The following is a 9376-nucleotide window of genomic DNA, read 5'->3' on the forward strand; positions in this document are numbered from 1 at the left end:
CGTAAATGTGAGGAGGTTTAAAGTCCATTGAGCAGGATCTCATAAAAGCAATGCTCACAAATTGTGGTGTATGATTGTGTTGTATGTTTTAAAACTTATATTGGGGAATGTACGGAGGGTGGCAGAAAAGCCAGTAGTGTCTTGAAGACAGGGATGGTGGTGTCTCAGCGAGAGAGAGTTGGCAGTGGAAACCTAACGGTGATAACAACGATACTGCTGATAAATCTCGCTGAAAGGGTCAGTTGCTCAGGTGTACTCCATACAAACTGACTGGCCACCGGATTTGTCTCTGATTGGGTTAGTTGCTCGGTTATATTATATCCAAACCAATTGACTGCTAGACGGGTGGATTAAAACAAAAATACGTAAAATGGAAGGGGAATTTGATAAAGAGTGTGAGGAATACGAAGGATGTTCTTTTGACTTAATGTTGCCCGTAAAACAGCAGTGGGGTAAAGCTAGAAGTCAGTTAGTTAGTGGACTTGCAAAGGACAAACAAAAAACAATGATGGAGAAATATGAAAGATTTGGGATGAATTACAACAACAGGGCAAAGTCCCTAAAGATGAGGAGAGGGAGAAATTGTCACTGTTTTTAGGAAAAGCAGAAGAGCAAGCTAAATTAGAAGTTGAAGAGCACATGAAGGGAAAGAAAGGGTCAATATTAGTTAGAAGAAAGTGGACAAAAGAAGGCGAGGAGAAAGAGGAGAGGAGGATTTATCTGCAAAACATGAAGTTAGCCTAAATGGCAGTAGAAACATTACAAAAGAGAGTAGGTGGTACCTCTAAAACAGAACTGGCAAAGGAGACAGAAAAGGCAGGACCAACCACGCCATTATATCCTAAATTGACTGGGGCACAATCACCGCCCCCATATCCTGTAACACAAATGCCACTTATGTATGTTCAAGAAGGGATGTTGGATGTGCAAGAAGTAGGAACGAGAGAGTATGAAGCAGTAAAAGAGATACTGGCAGAAGCAGTAGAAGAAAGCATCAGAAAGGTAGAAAAACTAACACTAGAAGCTGAACGGAGAGTTAAAGAAGCGGAGCAGGCAAGCAGGGTGATAATGACACACAGCACAAACAAAGAACAGCCGAAACAGGGGAGACATTCATCAGTGCAAGAGCCAGATGCTCACTCGACACCGTATAGTGTTGAGAGTGAAGGGAGGGGAAGATTACATAGCTCAGGTCAGTTACTAGATGATGGGTTCTCAGACAGAAGAAGGAGAGATTTGAGGGAAGAACGAGATAGAGACAAATTGGATGGGGGGGGGGGAGTCTAAAAATAGTACAGATATTGAGGACGAAGAATCCCTGACAGAGGATGACCCACACACTTACCCCGTCACTTTGAAAGGCTCACTCACAATGCATACTGAACATGGCCCTCCAATGAAGCCCCTACCTGAACCAAGTTACAACCTGTGTCACAGAGACACATTACGACAACCCATACAGTATTAGCACCACCAAATGGCATTAATTTACAGAGGCTCTTATTTGGGGGATGTTTATCAGCCCTTCACATTTACTGACATAAGCTGCATCCTGGATAAAATGCCCCCACCCATGGAGGGAGGTGGGCCTTGGATGATTAAAATTTTGCCAATATACACTAGGGCACAAGTTAGCTATGGGCGATTGGAGAGCATTGTTGGGCAAGCAATTGAATATGTGGGAAATACAGCAGATTGAAGCGTCTGTGGGGACCACCTTACTACCTGATTCGGAACCGTTTGTGCAGCACGCCACCTGTGTGGGAAGGGCAATGAGGGATAGATTTTCGATTCCACTGGGAGCAATGCACTCACTCACCTTCACAATGAAGGAGGGTGAGGATATGCCTGCCTTTTTGGCCAGGTGTAAGGGCACGTGAACAGATACTGCGGGGAGCCATCCAGGGTCAGCTACAGACCACGTTATCTCGGAATGCCGTTATGGCAGGGATGCCTAAGGAGGTAAAAGAGGCAATGGAGAGTAATCCTGATATCCCAGGTTGTTCTACAGAACAGTGGGAGAAACACTTGACGCACCACATGAAGCGTTACAAGACAAAACAGGATGAAGATAAACAGAGCAACGAGTCAGCTCAAGTGCAGTTGCTGAAGTTACAGCTCGATGAGGCTAGAAGGGAAGCCAGGGATTGATCCGAGGACAGTATGTCCACACAAGTCAGCCTCTTTTTCACAGGCTGCTCAGCCTTATCAAGTCCCAAATGCAGCTGCAGCCCCGGTGCAAGGACAGTACCCCCAGACTATGCCGGAAGGGCAGGGGTACGAATATTGACGGGGCCCGAGAATCCAGGGGCATGTGGGGTTGGCAGACCCCTATATGTAAATGAGGGTAATGGACAAGAATCTGTCTTTTTTGGTTGACACGAGTGCAAGATTTTCTACCATCACTTGTGATATACCTCGGTCAAATATGTCATCCTCCAGCGTCCAGTTAGTAGGGTTCTCGGGTAAACTAGAAAATCTGCCTTTGAGATCACCACTAAACACATCAGTGGCCGGACAGACCTTTCGTCACCGGTATATTTTATCACCTGCATGCCCTGTGAATCTGATGGGCCGTAACTTGCTGGTGAGATGTGGGGTCTCGGTTCTGTGCGGACCAGACGGGCTGGTAGTGACCTTTCCAAATGGCTATTCTGTCAACTGTTCAATGACAATGATTCACTCTGGATCCCAAATGATGCTATCACTGGACACATTACCAATGGCAGAAGGGCAGTGGGCAGATATATACTGGGGACTCCTCGAACCCGAAAACAGGCAGAACAACGGTATACAGTCTTTATACAGCCAATGGCGACCCTGGGTTCAGATGCTGCATCCCTATGCTCCTCCTGCAGATCCCCTTCATGTTACCCTGTATTATGATAGAGATGATAATGACATCTATCAGCATGCATTCGATCAGCACTTAGAAGGGACTCAATGGGATATTTCGTCTAGTTGTATTCTGATAGGGAAAGAAGGTGTGGCGGGTGTTGTTGGACTGACTGCAGAACAATTGGAATGGTATGAGATGTCTGAAGAAGCTATACCATGTCACATTGGCCGTGCATGCTAAATATCAGGCCAAGGATCTGGGACCTATGTCCAAACGTTTGATGGCGCTAACTGATTGGGTTTGGCCTCAGCTACCCGGTTTACAATATTCACCATCAGAGGCAGCCTATAGAATTATGTACAGGACAACTGACAAGGTACTGCTGGAACATAGGCAGATTGAAAGGTTTCACGGCAGGGAAAAAACAGACCATCCACAGGCTGCAGCGATGCTTGACTCTCTACCAGACACCTTGTGGTCAGCAGGTTCAACGGACGTTGGTCACTGCAAATAAGTCACACCGATCACATTCGATTTAATTGACCACACTCCAATTTGGCAGAGACAATATTCACACAAACCAGAGGCTGAAGCTGGCATTGCCGACACAATTGAAGGATTGTTAGCAGCAGGGGTGCTAGAACCCTCCCAGTCAGCCTGGAACACTCCTATCTTACCTGTAGAGAAGCAGAATACCAGTAAATATCGGATGGCGCATGATCTTAGACGGATTAATAGCGCCGTTTCTACTCCAACAGTTCCAGTTCCAAACCCTTACACTGCAATGTCTGTGCTGACCCCTGACCATAAGTGGTTCTCGTGCATTGATCTGGCCAACGCGTTCTTCTATTTGCCCTTAGCTGATCATTTGAGGGACATTTTTTCGTTCACCTATAAAAGGCCAACAACTACGTTATACAAGGGTCCCTCAAGGGTTCATTTTGTCGCCAGGGGTGTTTAATCAGGTACTAAAATGGCAGCTGAAGGATCTTACACTCCAAAAGGGGGTGATACTGGTCCAGTCTGTGGATTACATTCTTCTGGTGGCACCAGACCATGTTTCTTGTCTGGAAGCCACAAAGCATTGTTGGTTCAACTGTATAACATTGGTTTCAAAGTCTCAAGGGCTAAATTGCAATGCTGCAGACAAACAGTAGAGTGATTTCCGCTAAAGGAACAGGTGTGTCTCCGTCCCATAGATCCTCCATTCTGCATCATACCAAACCAGTCACTGTAAAAGACATGCTCTCATTTCTTGGGTTGGCAGGATACAGCAGACAATTCATTGCATCATATGGGGAGCTCACTTTCCCTCTGAGGGCCATGGTAAATGAGCAAGGCATGAGAAATTTGTCGGCCCATTTGCAGTGGACCACGGAGGCAGACGAAAGTTTCATATCTATCAAACAGGCCCTAACGCGGGCTGCTGATTTAGCGATCCCGGATTACAAAGAGCCATTTTTCCTCGATATTTCTGAAAAATTACACACAGTAAATGGTGTTCTTTTTCAGAAAAAAGGGGGAGGCAGGCAGGTGCTGATGTATGTAAGTGTTACCCTTGACCCAATAGAGGACAGACACCTGCCATGTACAAGACATGCAGCAGGGGTAGCAAAAATTAATCCAAAAGGTAGCACATATAGTCATGGGCCATTCACTAACGGTACTAACGACACATAGTATAGTGGCCTATGTGAACTCAACAGCCTGTACAATGACGTCACTGCGGCAAACCAGGTTAGAAAAAATCCTGAATGCACCACATATAACTTTCACACACGAAAGAATTAACATGGCTGACAATATGGGAGAAGGAGAGCCACATATGTGTGAGGAGAAGATACAGAGAGAAGTCAAAGTTAGGGCAGACTTACAGGCAATTCCACTAGTAGACCCAGAAGAAGTGCTGTTCACAGATGGTTGCTGTTACAGACATCCAACTGAAGGACTTAAGGCAGCCTATGCAGTGGTGCGACAGACAAGTGAGGGATTTGAGGAAGTGTTGACAGGAAACGTGACAGGCAAAGAATCAGCCCAGTTGGCTGAACTACAGGCAGTAATTGTTGCGTTAGAATGGTCAGAGGGAAAAAGAGTAAATATCTACACCGACTCTGCATATGTGGCAGGGACTATACAGGTAGACCTCAGTCAATGGATTAGAGCAGGATTCTTAACAGCAGCAAACACCCCAATTAAACATGAAAAAGATATGAAAAGATTAGCGGAGGCCCCAATGAAACCTGCAGAAGTGGCAGTGGTCAAGTGTAGAAGACATGATAAAGCAGATACAGCAGTAGCGAAGGGCAATCAGGAAGCAGACTCAGCAGCAAAGAAAGCAGCAGGGTATACAGCACAGTATATAATGATGCAAACAGAGAGAACAGTGTATGACCTGCTGTCTGCCTGCGATGCAAATGTGTTAATCAAAGAGCAACAGAAAGCCTCTCCTCATGAACTGACAGTTTGGAGAGAGAGAGGGGCCACAGAGTCAGAAGGGATTTGGAGGTCACCGGACGGTAGACCAGTCCTACCCACAGGTTTGATAGCTTCCATGCTCCAGGAAACTCATAGGTTGACAGATTGTGGAAAAACACAGATGCAGAGGTATCTGACACATTGATGGCATCCGTTCTTGCCAGCAATGATTGAAAATTATATCAGGGAATGTAGAACATGTACAGAATACAATGTGAGACCAACAGTGAAACCACACGAGGGAAAATTCCCTCTTCCAAGAATGCCAGGTCAGGAAATAGTGATGACTACACCGACATGATAGAGAGAGTAAATGGATACTGGTACCTTTTGGTGGCAGTGGATGCATTCACTGGTTGGCCAGAAGCGATACCTGCGAAAAAGGAAGACGCAAAAATAGTGATCAAATTTTTGATAAACCAATACATTCCAATGCATGGGTTTCCAAAGAGAGTCAGGTCAGATAATGGCACACATTTAAGAACAAAGACCTGCCAGAAGTTGAAGCAGCTTTAGGACTGAAACATGTGTTTGGAACAGTGTACCATCCTCAGTCACAGGGAAAAGTGGAAAGAATGAATCAGTCCATAAAAGAGAAAATAGGAAAAGTATGTGCCCAAACAAAGTCAAGTTGGGTGGAGGCCCTACCCTTTGCTTTACTGTCCTTTTTAGAAGTTCAGTAAACTCCATCACAGGATTTACACCGTACGAGCTAACAACAGGGCAGCAGTTCCCGGGACCAGGAGCTGGAATACAGATGTTAGAGGGAGGAGGAGCCTCTCTAAGGTACAAACCTTACTATGATCAACTAACAGCTTTGATGTCAGCTTTCTCCAAACAGGTTGGATTGGAAAAGGGGGACCGACAGAGCCAGGTGCCACCTACCACGGACTGGGTCCTGCTGAAGGTGATCATACGGATGTGGTCGGAGCCAAGGTGGACAGGACCTTACAGGGTGGTGGAGGGGACATCCCATGCGGTCAGACTGCAGGGGGTAATCATCACAGCAATTGAAGGGAAGGCTCCCCCGCCCTACCAGATGGAGACGGAAACCATGGCTCTGGCAAGAAGGGAAAACTATGCATCGGAGAGCGAATGTGATGTATAAAACTGGTTTGTTGGTCTCATTTTGATGAGACCAAAAGGTGGATTTGTAAATATATGGCTTAGTTTGAGGCATTCAGAAGCCTTTAATGATAGATTTGTTTCAGTACTTATAATACAATGTTATACTTAACCATTAACTAGCACAGTGTGTAGTGTAACCCTTGTATGTACGAACAGACAGTGGAAAAGTACTGAGTACATCTGACTTGTAAAGATATGCTAATGTAAACACACAATAGGAATGACTTTTAATAAAGAGCAGTGTGTACTGGTGGCCTTAGTAGCGGCTGGGAGAGTGAGGCAGACAGCGCGGGTGTTGCCGCCCTTGAGTGCACGACATGTTGTAAACTGTGGTAAAAAAACAAGAACTATTTCGCGCCACCTCCTGCAGAAGGAGGTCACATGGGGTCAGATATTCGGGAACACGTGAAGGCGGAGAATGGAGTCAGGTCAACAGTCAATCAAGAAGACAACCACACCTCAATGCTTGCACAATGTTCTGTGATTACATGACATTTTGTACTGTATAAAAGACTGGGTCAGCGGCAGGATAGGGGTCAGACTTCGTGAACTGACACACTCTGCTGTTTGTCAGGGACGGGAAGGTCTAGACCCAGAGCTCTGTATACTTTATCCACTTACTGCTAAAATAAACTAAAAGTGTGAGACCGAATATCTTCTCCTATTACTTCATTTAAAGAACACGCAGGACTTGGCTCACACATAGAAGAAAGTAAGTTGGTAGATTGAGCCAGAGTCCGACATGCCTCACAGCACCAGGGACCTGGGTTCAATTCCAGAATCAGGTGACTTTGTGGAGTTTGCACATTTTCCCCATGTCTGTAAGGGTTTCCTCCCACAAAGATGTGCAGGTTAGGTGAATTGGCGGTGTGAAATTACCCATAATATTCAGGGATGAGTAGACTAGGTGCCTTAGTTAGGGGTAAATATTGGGGAATGGGTCTGGGTGGGTTACTCTTCAGAGGGTTGGTAGGGACTTGTTGGGTCGAAGGGCCTGTTTCCACAGTGTAGGGAGTCTATAAAATTATGTCACAGAGCTACACATGACTGAGCGTAAATAGGACAAAGTGGGCAGAGTTTGAACTGTCTCACATGAGTGCATAGACATCAATGCACAAAGAAAATAAATTAGTCTTTTTTGAATGTACCTATAAGTCAGAACCTGGGATATCTATGATTACCATGTATCATAGTATTCTGTTTTAATGTATGATTATAAATAGTTTTACTTTGAAGTCTTAAACCTGAAGATAGTTCATGTCTTTGCCTTTTCCTTGACAGTCTGAATGCAAACTCATAGTGTGGCATCAAACTGCATCATAAAAGGTGGTGGCAGCCACAGGATTCTCTGCCTTAAAAATCATGGGGTGGCAGGTGTAACAATCAAGAAACAGACCTAATAACCTGTGGAAGATAGAAGAATTTCAAAAAATTCATTTCAAGCATTTGCATTATAGCTTTAAGATCAGCGAGGAGCCACAAAAGCCACAGAACTGCACAGTTGCTGTGAGGGAAACATTGAACAGAGAATGTCTTCAGATAACACCAGAGCACAACATTTCAAAATGCTTTTTAAATTCAGGAGTAGTGGAAAGACGCATTTAAATAAACTGTGGGAGCAGTAAAAGCCCATAAGCAGCTTAGGAAGAAATCTGAATCTAAAATTGTGAAAAGAGTCTAATTACTGGATAGCAAAAATGAATTTGGTTCCTTAAGGGACGGGACAAAAATGTTTATTTCCATTTGAAAAATTAGGCTGAGGAGCACAGTTAAGATGTTTTACAACAAGTCAACAAATTACTGAACTATTCCCTTGCCGCAAAGTGAATAACATCACGATAATTTTTCAGATACAGGTTAAACAAAAGTCAACTGAAAAAGGAAAAAAAATTGGGAATAAGGATTATTAGACACTTAATGTCTAATACTTCATGTATTAGACACTTAATTGTAAGGTTAGCGAAATCTTATTATTTTGACAGTTTGAATGACAAATCAAGGTTTTTAATGGCAACTAAGCAGATTTATCAATTTTATTCATTAAAATAAAGAAAATTGGTTAAAGAAAAGGAGCAGAAATTTGATCATGAATTTAGAGTTAATATATCCGGGACATAGAGTTTGTCTGCCTTGATAAGCTCAGGCCAAACCTCAAGGTTTTTCTTTAAACTGCATCTATTTATACTATGTAAATGAGAGACATTGCAATTGAAATATCTGTTCTTAGCCAGTCATGCTTCTGGCAGGGTGTCTCCCACATGACCACTGAGACATTACAGGACACCTCAGGCTCATCTACATATTCCTTAAATACAATCTCTATCTATTCTATTATCTGGATGGAAACAAACATTTTTCAGGAAATGTGCTATTAGTGTTGGTGACCTCCTTATATCTAGAATTGTATTCCATAATAACAAGGTAAAAGTTCCCTTTAAAATCAAAAGGTTTGAGATCCAAGATGGCGGCAATCCAGTAGGTCTGAGTCTGCAGTTCTCTGTCTAAGACTCGGGCAAAGTGGGGTGCCCACCTTCACCTCACCTTTTAAATTATTCAGGATAGCTTTTGCCCAGCATACTTAGTCATTTCATATCAAACTTTAACAGTTTGATGCTTTTTTAAAAATGACTAAGAGCAAAAACACCCACAGCTCGCAACAGGCAGGGACCCCTCCCCCACCCCCTCCCGCAGCAGCAGGGATGTCCACGGCTGCCTCGGGGGACTTACCTGCGGAGGCGAGCCTGATCTCTGAGATCGTCAAACTCCAGGAGAAGATCAACACGTCCATCGAGGAGGCCCAGTCCAGAAGCATGACCGAGAGATCGAAAAACTCGAGCAGCGCATTGGAGGGGCGGAGCAATGGGCCTCGGAGACTGCTGCTGAGTCATCTGTGGGTCAGGTCCAGGCTCTGGTGCAGCGAGTCGGGACCCTGGA

General features: G+C 44.4%; 1 pseudogene; it reads left to right on the forward strand.

Annotated features, from left to right (window-relative positions):
- The first annotated feature begins 744 nt into the window (after positions 1-744).
- LOC122549471 lies at positions 745-7076 on the forward strand (annotated as a pseudogene).
- The last annotated feature ends 2300 nt before the right edge of the window (positions 7077-9376 follow it).

The sequence above is a fragment of the Chiloscyllium plagiosum genome, chromosome 4 (genome assembly GCF_004010195.1).
Source record: "Chiloscyllium plagiosum isolate BGI_BamShark_2017 chromosome 4, ASM401019v2, whole genome shotgun sequence".
NCBI lineage: Eukaryota > Metazoa > Chordata > Chondrichthyes > Orectolobiformes > Hemiscylliidae > Chiloscyllium > Chiloscyllium plagiosum.